This window comes from Triticum urartu, chromosome 5A (assembly GCF_056163025.1).
Source record: "Triticum urartu cultivar PI428250 chromosome 5A, HENAU_Tu73, whole genome shotgun sequence".
Lineage (NCBI taxonomy): Eukaryota > Viridiplantae > Streptophyta > Magnoliopsida > Poales > Poaceae > Triticum > Triticum urartu.
Window position 1 is genome coordinate 452,544,399 of NC_141877.1, and position 13,055 is coordinate 452,557,453.

The following is a 13,055-nucleotide window of genomic DNA, read 5'->3' on the forward strand; positions in this document are numbered from 1 at the left end:
ACCATTTTGTCAATTGTGCATTAAATATGTCCTAGTATTTTATAAAAATGATTTGGTCCAATTTTGCAACAATTATTTTGGAGGTCCTTCACAAAAAAACCTCCTTTTGGGCACTCGAAAAATGGAAAATGGTTTTTTCGTCCAAAGAAAATGAAAACTTCCTTAGGCAACATTGTTTGCCATTCCAAGATGCACCCTTTTTGCACAATATGAGATCATTTGAACAAACTATGCCATGAATGTGGCCATAAGATTGATCATTTGTCTTGAAAGCCATGAATCTTCACGCATGATAGCTCGTTTTTTAGAACATTTTTTAAAAATAATTTCCGTATTATAAGTTTATTATTTTTCCTAGAAACTTGGTCACATATAATGACACAATGCGAAGGTTTTCCAATTTTTTGATTTTTTTTGAATTTTTTATGCCCGTTTCAAAATGCGCTCAAAACGGCGGGCTTGACTGTTCCTAGCTAATGGTTGAATCTTGGAAAACTTTTGATGTTTCTCTGATTAAATAGATACTTTTTTTATCTATAAATGAATTTTGGAAAAAATAAATAACAAACTATGAGGCAGCCGCAGTTCAAATTTGACCCACTTCCAGCCGAATCGGCGGAAATTTGTCTTTTTCACGAGAGGTGGATCAAAACTTTTTACACCCAACCATTTGGTCAATTGTGCATTAAATGTGGCCTAGTATTTTAGAAAAATGATTTGGTACAATTTTGCAAGAATTATTTGGTAGGTCCTTCAGAAAAAAAACCATTTTTGCCACAACAAAATGATCAAAAATATATAGAAAGATAAAAAATGCATGCAAACCGGTGATCATCAATAAAAATGGGGTCTAACTTAAGTGAAAATTTTAGTTGTGCCGTTTTGCAAAATATTTTGATAGTTGCTTCATAAAATTCCCCTATTTTTAGTACTTAGAAGCTATTTTAAATCACTGATTTTCTGAACCAATCAGGGATCTTCCCACGGATCGATGGCATGGCGTCCATCCATCCATCCAATTTCTGTTGCTTCACCATTGTGCATAATATGAGATCATTTGAACAAATATTTGATAGGACTTTCACAAAAAAACTCATTTTGAGCACTAAAAAATGAATGAAATTTTTTATCTTGAATCGATCACGACCAATTTATATGGTCATAAGGTCATCAAATGGTTTGCTGCGTTCTGATTGGACCATGCGCATATCACGCGGATCACGCATCAACCACCGTCGGATGCTTCCGGATCCAACGGCCCAAACCCACCCGAGCCAAAACCCTAGGTCTGTCCTTATGGACATTTTCCACCCACCCCCCCGCCTCCATTCTTTCTCTCATTCCTTCCTCCCCTGCCTCCATTCTTTCGCTGCAGATCCGCCACGATCCAGATCCCTCTCCCCGATCCAGATCGACGACGACGGCCCCCCGTCGCCGCCTCTCTCTCCCACCCACCCCGATCCATCCCCTCCCCCGGCGGGATTCGCCGCTCCACTCGTCGTCCCCTACTCTTTCTCCTAGATCCATACGCCGCCGCCATCCTCTCCCCTTCCCTCACCTCCCCCCCGATGCCAACTGCGGCGGTCGTGCGTGTGCTACATGTGCAACTCACGGTCGTGCGTGCTGCTGGCGGACATGGAGGAGTCCGCGCAGCCCAAGCCCGCCGACCCCTCGGAACCGGAGCTCTCCTCGGACCCTCCCAAGGGCGCGGGGACGAACACGGACGGCTGGCGTCCTCTTCGTGCGACATGCGGTGCTGGCGGCGGGGTCTGGCTAGCGATGTCGAGATCCGCAGGTGAATCGGCGGCTGGTGAATCGACCCGTCCCCGCGGCGAGCCATGAGGTAACCCCGCCTGCCCGCCGTCAACATTCCCCGCCTCTCCATGCGATCGCTATTGGTTTCCCACGAGCGACCGTCGGACGGGGGCCGACGCGGGCGCGCTCTACCTGGATGTAGATCGTCCCGTCCCAGCCGTAGCTCATGCTGGGACAACCAGCGCCTCCTAGAGATCCGCGAGGTCTCGCTTGAGCGGACGCCGATATGGATGGATGGATAGATAGATCTTGCACCTTTCTAGACTGAGAAAAATTCTGATGAATATAAACGGCATTTTTTATGGTTCTGAGTGGCGGCCATTCACTTGTTTGGAGATTCGATTAATATCAGTCCCATCGTCTAGTTACCTGGGGTTTACATACGTGATTTTGTGACAGATCTCCACCTACATGCCTGCTATGGGTGCATCAGACACTGTTCCCGTGCTCTCTGTTACTTTTAAAAAGTTACCAAATTCTTAGCTGGACTAGTAATCAGTGGGTTGTTTGCATCTATGAGGTGTAGAATCAACAGCCCTTCTCATAAATAGATGTTGTTTATGTATACTCCTTTATGGTGGTAATTAACATTTGGAGTTTCGTACGTAGCAGTTCTTTGTCTACTTGTCTTGGATCTTACTGTTAAGACGTTGCTGGTTTCTTGTCTGGAGTAATAGTAATCAGTTTGCTGTTTGCTATTCGTGCAGTTATATTTCGTGTATGGAGTGTGAATGGAACTGATGGGAGGTGGAGCCCTGTACGGATCCGCTGTCCCTGCACACACCATCAAGGTATCCCCTTCATACTGCCGCTCATCTTGGTCTTTTGTCGTTCATTTCCTAGATCTCGCACGCGAGGTGTTTGTTTGAGTGTACCGACAGCGTTTGATTTTCTGGAAAGGTTGAACCTACTGGAGGAGTTCGCGCGGTTTGATCGTGAATTGCTTTCTTGCGATGGTCCCATGTCGCTGATTGAATGCAGATGCACGCGCTGTCGGGAATTGCACTATCGTGGTAGTTAGTGTATGGGTGGATAAACCGTAGTGGGCTAGTACAAACCATCCTAATGTGGTCATCGCTGTTTTGGGTTCCAGTGCAGAGTCTGTTGAAATTGGACTATCATATCATTATAGATGCCCCAGTTCTTGTTCACAAGCTCATCCTAGAAGTGGGTACCACAAACTGTATGATAAGTTTCTGTATCTATGTATATTTATTTACTGTTATAACATGGATATATATTCTGCTTTAATGTTAGTTGTAGCGTTAGCACATCCATATGTGCAAGAAAAGGGTTCGTGTATGTGTGCCTCTGGTTCAATTTTTTACATGGTTCCTTTGACGTCATTAGTCAAAATGGAGCAAGTTGTGTATGTGTATATATACACTATTACAGCAGCCAGATGCAATCCATTTTATTAAATGCGTTCTGGTTCGGATTTGGTCATGGCATGACTTTATTGTTCTGTTTTCTATGAATCTAGTCACTACTTCTGGAGGCAAATTATCCTTACTCATGCATATTGAGCTTTCCATCTACTTGAGGCAACTGCAGGATGGTAAAATTGTTGCTTTGTTTCTGCAGTCACGACCAAGAGACAGAGAAAGCATAGGTTGCTCGGGTGCATGCTAGAGGCTAGAGCTGCAGGAGGTTCAGTTACATGCTATTAGTTTTTTTCCTTCAATGCTACGTTGTGGTAGCCATGCTGTATGTTTCCAGGTTTTCTAACTATATGCAAAACTTTCTGTAGGCTCGGCGGGAGCATCCTGCTGCTTGGCGGTGGACGACAAGGACTTCCTCGCACACGATTTGTCTTCTAAGATTTACGGCGCCAAGGTAATCTCACTCTCTCCGACCCTGATTGTCTTGTGGGTACGGTTGCTCTAGATGGTGGTCTGTGTGGATCTTGTTATACTGAGGGTGTTATGCTGTTGGTGGCTTGAAAGAAGGGCAGAAATGCTTAGCAATCTATTTCCTGTAGTATTTACCTGTTTACATTATGAAATGTGTGGACAGTAGGTATGTTTTCTAGGTTATATGGTAATAATTGTACACCTTATTGTTGAGTTTGGTTTGTGTTTATAGAATACAAGGTTGGTTAATTAAGCCCTGCCTGTATCTTTTAGAGTTTACTTCATTGGTAGCATATTCAGCTGCATTAATTAATATTGTACATGTTGGAGAATTTAGACGATGATAACAAACTGTAACCATGAATACTCAAATAGAAACTTGAACAACCATATGGTTTAATTTGGTTATGTTCCTCCATGCTAAGAGCTAATATGCTGCACTGTTATTCAACTTACATCGACAATTTTAATTTCGCTGAAATCATGTTTTCTTTTCTATGTTTATCTCCCTGGACGACCACTACTACCTCCGTGTTTTTTTTATTCTAGCCTATATTGGTGTTTGGCGATCCTATTCTAATTAATGTGTATAGTTCAAGCCCTTGTTTCTATCTAAATGTGTGCACAGAAGTTCTGTTACCTTCTGAAAAATTATTGGTGCATTTTTTTGTTTCTCAAAACAAAATAGCTTGCTCATTTAAGCTGTGGCATCCCTACTGTTAGCTTTCATATTGTATCTCTGCTTTCTTGTATGAGAGTATCTCATTTTAACTAGCTGGAGAACAAAAAGCATGGTACTAGCTCAGTTTGTGTTATTATTATAAATAACTATCATTTTCTTGAATGGTCAGTTCATAATATATTTGCCCCAGTTTTCTGATTCTTCTCTACTGATTAATGTAACAGGGCGACCAGGAAGGCATGTTGCCGTTTTGATTGTTCCCAGCCCGACTATGGTTGTCCAGCGAGTCCAGCATGTTGTTATTTGCCCCAGTTTTTCTGGTTCTTCTCTGTTGATTCATGTAACAGTGCGAATGAGGAACCATTTTGTTTGTTCCCAGCCCGACTATGGTTGTCCAGTGAGTCCGGCATGTTGTTCATCTGTCTATGGTCGTCCAGCTATTTTGGCATGTTGTTCATGACGCGAGCGGTTGCCTAGTTTGTGGTTGCTATGGAAGGAGCTTGTAGAGCTTCTAAAGTACTGTATTACACTTGTAGTCGTTACTGTGATTTCCATTGTATTACATTATCTGGTTGCTCTTATTTGGAGTATCATGTGTGTTTTCTATCTCTGTCAATTTAAATAGTAGTTGAAATATAAATACTGAGCCTGATAGATGGGACCCAGTTACCAAAACCTGACAAATGGGACCCAGTTACTAGAACCTGACAACAAGGACCCACCTGACTAGTTGACCCATTAAAAAAATAAAAATGAAACTCTTGAGATAAAAAGGCCATGGCCCAAAAATAAAAAGGCTGTAATGTTGGGCTTGGCCCATGAAGTCGATCAAAAATTAACAGAAAAAATAAATATTAAAAAGGCCGAATTAATGGGCTCGGCCCATGTAGAAAACCGAATTGGACCGGGCTGAATCTTGTGCCACATCAGCTTGCCACGCTGGATGCCTACGTGGCCTGGGGAGGTTGTCACCGGCCTGTCACCGGCCTGGTACATCAGCTTGTCACCGGCCTGGTACGAGCCGGCTCTCGACGCACCCAACGTTTCAGAGAAGAGCTTCGCCGCCACTCGCCTGCTGACGACGGGGGAATGCAACGAGAGGGGGAAGACTGAGCTCCGGGCCGGCTCCGCCGTGCCGGAGCCCAAAGGAAGCACTTTCTTTCCCTTCTTCACGAGCAGTATCGCCACGGGGTTGGTTCCCCCCTTCTCTGATTTCTTCTACGAGGTCCTCGGTCACTACGGGTTGCAGGCGCTACATCTTCACCGCAACTCCATCCTTCTTCTGTCGATCTTCGCCTACTACTGCTAGGCATACCTCGGCGTGATGTTGTTTGTGGCTCTTCTGCGCCACTTCTTCTTTCTCCGCGTCAATGAGTGTCATACCTCCGGGTGTGCCAATTTCATTGCCGTCGGCAAGGCCAACTCGATCTCGAAGACCGGGAAGAAGGCCGACAACTTCAGGGCGAAGTGGGTTATGATGGACGCCAAGTGCATCCACCCACGCTTGACGCTGTCAACGGATATGCCCTAGTCCGGCAAGGGGTGGTCTTGCTCGAAGGTTACTGATGAGCAGGTGACGTTGGTGTTTGAGAAGATGAAATCTGATCTGAAGCCGGGCAACGCGAAGGTGGCGAAGGTGACTGGGGCCATGCTTCTGAGGGAATTCTTGATGCTACGCGTGGCCCCACTTCAGGCGTGTACGCGCCCCTTGTGGAGGCTTGGGGACGAAGAGGACAAGGTTCGCCTGAGCTCGGAAGCCTTTCCTGACGATGAGCTGGCTGCAGCTCTACACCTCTTGGTCGAGGACAACCAAGAGTACCCGCCGAGCACCTTCATTCCCTTGTTCCACCCAAGGACTGGGAGCAGGTCGTGGCCGCCAGGCCTACCTTCGACGGGCGCGGGCTGGTGCCACCAGCGCCCTCCGGAGCCCCTGCGCCACCGCCGCCGGTGGAGCTGTCTTATGATGAGTCCCACGAGGAGGAAGAAGGGGATGGCGAGGAGCATGACTCGGAGGTGACCCCCGAGGGGATGGGGAGACATCCCCCTTGAGCAAGGCCAAAATCCTCCTCACCCTGCCGGATGACAACGAAGTCAGCGCCCGCCTGGAGAAGGGTGAGCTGCCCGTCTTCCCGACAAGGGGTAAGTCGTCGCTGGTCTCTCAAGGTGTTACTCCCGCCTTGACGCCGCCTGGAGCTGCTTCCGGCCCCTCTGCTGCGCTGTTGTCGCTGGTCTCTCGAGGTGGAGGCGAAGGAGGTCGATCTTGACGCCAAGGCGAAGGTCTTGGCTGAGGACCGCGTGGCCTTCGCGCTTCTCGAGAACAGGTCCCGCGTGGCACTGAAAGCACTTTACGAGAAGGGCCTGGAAAAGCCGCTGACCATCGACGAGGATGGACCTGCTCAGCTGCTTCCCTACTTGGTTGCCGCGCTTGAGGAGGTTGTGAGCGGCATCGGTCCTATGGCCGAGGCGGAAGCCCGCGTTCTTTCCTCAGCTGCACTGACGCGTGTCTTCAGTCACCTCCATCTTCACGATCCAGCTGCCCGCCTGGACGAGCTGCTGGAGCCTGTGGACGAGGAGCGTTGTGCGGCTGCTGTCGCAGCCGTGAAGGGCCACGTGGAGGCCCTGCTGAAGAAGTTTCGCGGCTTCGCTCTCGCGCCCTCGACCGGCGGTGCTACCGATCCTGCGGCTCCGGCTGGCGGTGCAGGCGAAGGGGACGCTGCCAAGGGAGGAGCACCTCCTGTGGGTGATGGCGGTGTCCATGGGTGACCTGCTTGCGACAGCTTTCCTGTTTTACTCCTCCAACATGCATCATGCCTCGTGGAGGCGTTTAAACTTGTGCTTGATATTTGGGAGAACAATATGGCTTGTAATATTTGCTTTGAGATTTTGTGAATTTCTTCCTATTTGCTTTACGTTCTGCATCCGCAGAGCCCGGCCCGGCGCATACCTCTGCCGCCATTGGGTCGTCCGGAGTCAGCACGAGTCCAAGGAGTGAGGGGCTACGTGACCAGTTAGACTCCTGAGTCGCGATGCTCAGGGGTCACCCTTGACGCGCAAACAGCTTATAGGAAGGAGATGTGGGGATAGGTTTAGCGTTCTACGTCGGCAGAGCCCGGCCCCGCACATACTGAGGGAGTCCTGGATTAGGGGGTCCTCGGACAGCCGGACTATATGCTTTGGCCAGACTATTGGACTATGAAGATACAAGATTGAAGACTTCGTCCCGTGTCCGGGTGGGACTCTCCTTTGCGTGGAAGGCAAGCTTGGCAATTCGGATATGCAGATCTCCTCCCTTGTAACCGACTCTGTGTAACCCTAGCCCCCTCCGGTGTCTATATAAACCAAAGGGTTTAGTCCATAGGACAAGAACAATCATAATAATAGGCTAGCTTCTAGGGTTTAGCCTCTACGATCTCGTGGTAGATCAACTCTTGTAATACTTATATCATCAAGATCAATCAAGTAGGAAGTAGGGTATTACCTCCATCGAGTGGGCCCGATCCTGGGTAAACATTGTGTCCCCCGCCTCCTGTTACCATCCGCCTTAGACGCACAGTTCGGGACCCCTACCCGAGATCCGCCGGTTTTGACACCGACATTGGTGCTTTCATTGAGAGTTCCACTGTGTCGTCACCATAAGGCTTGATGGCTCCTTCGATCACCGGCAACGATGTGGTCCAGGGTGAGGTTTTTCTCCCCGGACAGATCTTCGTATTCGGTGGCTTCGCACTGCGGGCCAACTCGCTTGGCCATCTGGAATAGATCGAGAGCTACGCCCCTGGCCATCAGGTCAGGTTTGGAGGTTTGAACTATACTACTGACATCCGCAGATACTTGATCTTCGACGGATTCGAGCCCATGTCAGGTGCGCTACACAGTCACGACGAGCATGACTTAACTCTGCCACCGGACGGTGTTCGGGAGATCACACCTGTGGCAACTCCGGCCCTTGATCCGGAGCAGATCGCGCCATCCGAGGACGGGTGGATGGACCGCGCCATGGAGGCCGCACACTTTGTGGCGATGGAGCCAAATAATAACTTCACCTCCTACGAAACCTATGTTGCCGGACCCTTGGATTCGTCCCCGGCCACAGGCTCCGAACCGCCTACGTCCGTGCCTATCGAATCTGATTGGGCAGCGATCATGGAGTTTACCTCCGCGGATATCTTTCAGCACTCGCCCTTGGGCGACGTGCTAAATTAATTAAGGTCTCTCTCCTTGTTAGGAGACCCTTGGCCGAACTGTGTTCGGCTTGAGTGGAAAGCGGACGACGAAGAAACTCGTTCCCCACCCACCACCCACTTAATAGCCACTATCGACGACTTAATCGACGTGCTTGATTTCTGCTCTGAAGACATCAATGGTATGGACAACGATGCAGGAGAAGAACAGGAACTACTGCCCACAGGGCGCTGGACAACCACCTCATCATATGACATATACATGGTGGACACCCCCAAAGAAAGCGATGGCAATAAGGCAACGGAGGATAACCCCCTCGAGAAGCAATCTAAGCACCGGCGTCATCGACACCGCTCTAAGCCCTGCCATAGCAAAAACAAGAGACAATAACGCTGCTTATAGTGACGATGATGAAGACAATCCCCTCCAGCTAGGCTTCAAGTGGAAGGATGGCCAAGCTAGCCCTAAGGAACAGGCGGCAGACGAAGAATCAGAGGATGACAATTACATGCCCCTCTCCGATGACGAGGTGAGCCTCGGCGACAAAGAATTTATCGTGCCTGAGGACCCCGTCGAGCAGGAGCGCTTCAAGCGCCGGCTTATAGCCACAGCAAAAAGCCTAAAGAAAAAACAACAACAGCTTCAAGCTGATCAAGATCTGCTAGCAGATAGATGGACCGAGGTCATGGCGGCCGAGGAATACGAACTCGACCACCCAACCAAAAGTTACCCAAAGCACGGGTTGTTACCCCAACTCGAGGAGGAAGCATTAAAGCCTATGCTGCCAGCGTATGATGCGGCTGACCGGCCACCTCGTGGCCGAGATAAAGCGGCATATCAGCCCGAAGTCCAGCCCGCACCCCGTCGCCAGTCAAACAAAAACACCAAGGACCGGGGCAACATGCAGGACCTGCGAGACGCATTGGAAAACAAAGCAGGACATAAAAGATCGATCTACGGATCATGGGGGCGCGCCCCAACGCGTGACGATGACCGTCATGCCGGATATACTAAAAACAAATCCGACCGGGCCGAATACAGCAGACAAGACTCATATGAACTGCGTCGTCATATAGCCTGGCACAGAGGCGCCGCACACCCCTATGCTTCACTAATGAGGTAATGGATCATGAATTCCCAGAAGGTATTAAACCTGCGAACATTGAATCATATGATGGTGCAACAGACCCTGCAGTATGGATCGAAGATTTCTTCCTCTACATTCACATGGCCCGCGGGGATGATCTACACGCCATCAGGTATCTCCCGCTAAAACTCAAAGGGCCGGCTCGGCATTGGCTGAATAGCTTGCCGGCAAACTCCATCGGAAGTTGGGCGAACCAGGCAGACGCATTCCTGCATAACTTCCAGGGCACTTATGTGCAACCACCGGATGCTGACGATTTAAGTCACATAACACAACAGCCCGGAGAGCCAGCCAAGAAATTCTAGACTCGGTTCCTAACTAAAAAGAACCAAATTATCGACTGTCCGGATGACGAAGCCCTAGTGGCCTTTAAACATAACATCTGTGACGAGTGGCTCACCCGACATCTCAGCCAAGAGAAGCCAAAATCCATGGCAGCCCTCGGGACACTCATGACCCGCTTTTGCGCGGGCGAGGATAGCTGGTTGGCCCGTAGCAACAACACAGCAAGCAACCCTGGCACATCAGAAGCCAGGGATAGCAACAGCAAACCCCGACGCAACAAACATAAGCGCTGCAAAAATGGTGAAAACGCCGAAGATATGACAGTCAATGCCGGATTTAGGGGCTCTAAGTCCAGTCAGCGGAATGGGCCACTCAAAACTGACAATTCGGGTCCGTCCAGTATGGACCGCATACTCAACCACCCATGCCAAATTCATGGTACCCCAGGAACACCAGCCAATCATATCAACAGAGAATGTTGGGTCTTCAAACAAGCCGGCAGGTCGGGCGCCAAAAACAAAGATAAGGGTCCTCAAAGCGACGATAGCGATGATAGAGACGAGGAGCCTAGATCATCGAGTAAAGGAGGGGAAAAGAAATTTCCCCTACAAATCCAAATGGTGAACATGGTAAACGACACCTACACTCCCAAACCGGACCGGATGCACACCCTTAGGGATGTCGACTTAACGGAACCAGTCGTCCCACAATATAAACTAGGGTCGATCACCTTCAACCGCACAGATCGTCTGGTTAACAATAGTCATGGCAATCCAGCTGCACTAGTCCTCGACCCAATAATTGACGGGTTCCACCTCATGCGAGTCCTCATGGACGGAGGTAGCAGTCTAAACCTCCTTTACCAGGACAGGGTGCGCAAGATGGGCATTGATCATTCGGTGATCAAGCCCACTAATACCACCTTCAGAGGTATTATATGAGGTGTGGAGGCCAGCTGTATAGGCTCCATCGCCCTTGAGGTAGTCTTCAGATCACCAGACAATTACCGTGCCGAAGAGTTAATCTTTGACATCGTCCCCTTTCACAGTGATTATCAGACACTGCTCGGACGAACCGCGTTCGCTCGATTCAACGCGGTACCACACTATGCCTACTGTAAGCTCAAGATACCCGGTCCGTGCGGCGTCATCATGGTTAATGGCAAGGCCGAACTTTCCCTCGGCACTAAGAAGTATACCGCTGCTTTAATAGCAAAAGCTACAAGTGGAACCTTCCAACCGAACCTCGAGTTGATGGCCCGACTCCCGGACAACGCCAAAGGACTCCAAACTATTTCGCAGCAGGATAGCCCGGCTTGTCCAGAGCTCAATTAAACACTCCGGCGAAGGCCAGGACAGGCCACATACTGCGGCTCAACTGCTCTACGGCACACAAGCATTTCTTACATTTTGTTTGCAGGTTCAACTTTGCGCAGACCAGGACTGGCAATATGGAGGCAGCTCGAACTCGCAAAGGAATCCTTAGAGATTCCCTGCGATGACCATCCGACTATACTCTGGATCCGCACACAGCTTCTTCCCCTGGTCTCAGCAGGTTCCACAGTCATATTTCTTTTTTATCACATTACCTGTACTCACACGCATCGACGTACTATTTAAACACAACATGTGGATTTCTATAACGCTTATCTACTGTTATTTCTTATTGAAATTGTTTTGTCAAGTGGCATCCGTACACCGCGATATGCCTTAAATATGTCAGGGGCTTTGTTTTACCCATAATACGGCAATCAAGTATGAACACCTTCATGGAAGTTCGGCACCCCGAACTTATAGCATTATATGCATCAGCTCCGAATCATGTCTTGGGTCAAATGTTGGGTTTGCCCAGCTCCCATGTTTTGCTGCCTTATGTTCCGCTATATCGGCTAAGGCGGCACAGGGAGAACTACTGCGATTGTGTCCCGGTTCTTTCAGACAAGCACCTCAGTAGAGAAAGCCAAAAGTGACTGTCATGATACGGCAAGAGCTAGTCAGCTGTTCGAGAGGTTGTAAAATCTTTAAGGATTCCTCCCGCATAATGCCATAACAAATGTACCGTGCGATGGATCGACTTTTCTTCTGATCAGGTGCTTATATAGCCCCTCGTGCGGTCTTCTGAACACCAGGGGCTGCGCCTACCTTCCTTTTCTAAAGCTCCTATGGCTAAGTGAGAGTGATAAAGCCCTATAGTTTGATTGCCTGGTTTGTTGTGCTGAACACCTCCTTCGAAGGACCCAAGACTGGGATAAAGAGTGATCAGGTTTATCCCGAACACCCCCGTACTTCCTACGTGGGGGCAGAAGCTGACGACTGGCCAACTCTCACGATTAATATATAAAACGGCCGCGCAGGAGGATAAACTTTTATATAACATGAAATAAATAATAGAAATGACCTTGTTCAACATTACAAAGGACAACATGATTGTATTCATGGAAATATAATGTCCTTGGTGCATTGCTCCACCGCAAGGCAGGATCCTTTCAGGACACTTTCATAATATAATTCGGGCTTGCGGTGCTCCTTTCCCTCTAGCGGTCCCTAGGTCATCAGTTTTTCAGCATCCATCTTCCCCCAGTGCACCTTGGCGCGGGCGAAGGCCATTCGCGCACCCTCTATACAGACCGACCGCTTGATGACGTCAAGTCGAGGGCAGGCACTCACAAGCCGCTTCGCGAGCCCGAAGTAGTTGCTTGGATCGGCTCGGCATGCCATAGCTGGATAATCAAATCCTTCATGGCTAGTTCGGCCGCCCTACGCAGTTCGATCAGCTATTTCAGCTGGTCGGCAAAAGGCACCGGATAATTCGGTGCCAGATACTGTGACCAGAAGAGCTTATCCGCAGTGTTCCCTTTTTCGGCTCGGTAGAATTGGGCGGCATCTGATATGTTGCGGGGCAGTTCCGCAAATACCCCTGGAGAAATCCGAACTCAAAATTTGAAACATGATTTTCTCCTCAAATACTTTCTTTACAAAAAATCCTTACCCGCCGCGATCACCCTCGCCTCTTGGATCTCCTGCAGGGCACCTTGGGTTTCCCCCTGGGCATCACACGCGGCCTGATGAGCCTGGGCAAGTTCGGATTCTTT

General features: G+C 49.1%; 1 long non-coding RNA gene across 1 annotated transcript; it reads left to right on the forward strand.

Moving 5' to 3' along the window:
- The first annotated feature begins 1,497 nt into the window (after positions 1-1,497).
- LOC125531959 (uncharacterized) lies at positions 1,498-4,949 on the forward strand. Its single transcript, XR_007293645.2, has 5 exons — positions 1,498-1,843; positions 2,523-2,606; positions 3,400-3,465; positions 3,566-3,651; positions 4,575-4,949. It is a non-coding gene; the product is annotated as an uncharacterized LOC125531959 (long non-coding RNA).
- The last annotated feature ends 8,106 nt before the right edge of the window (positions 4,950-13,055 follow it).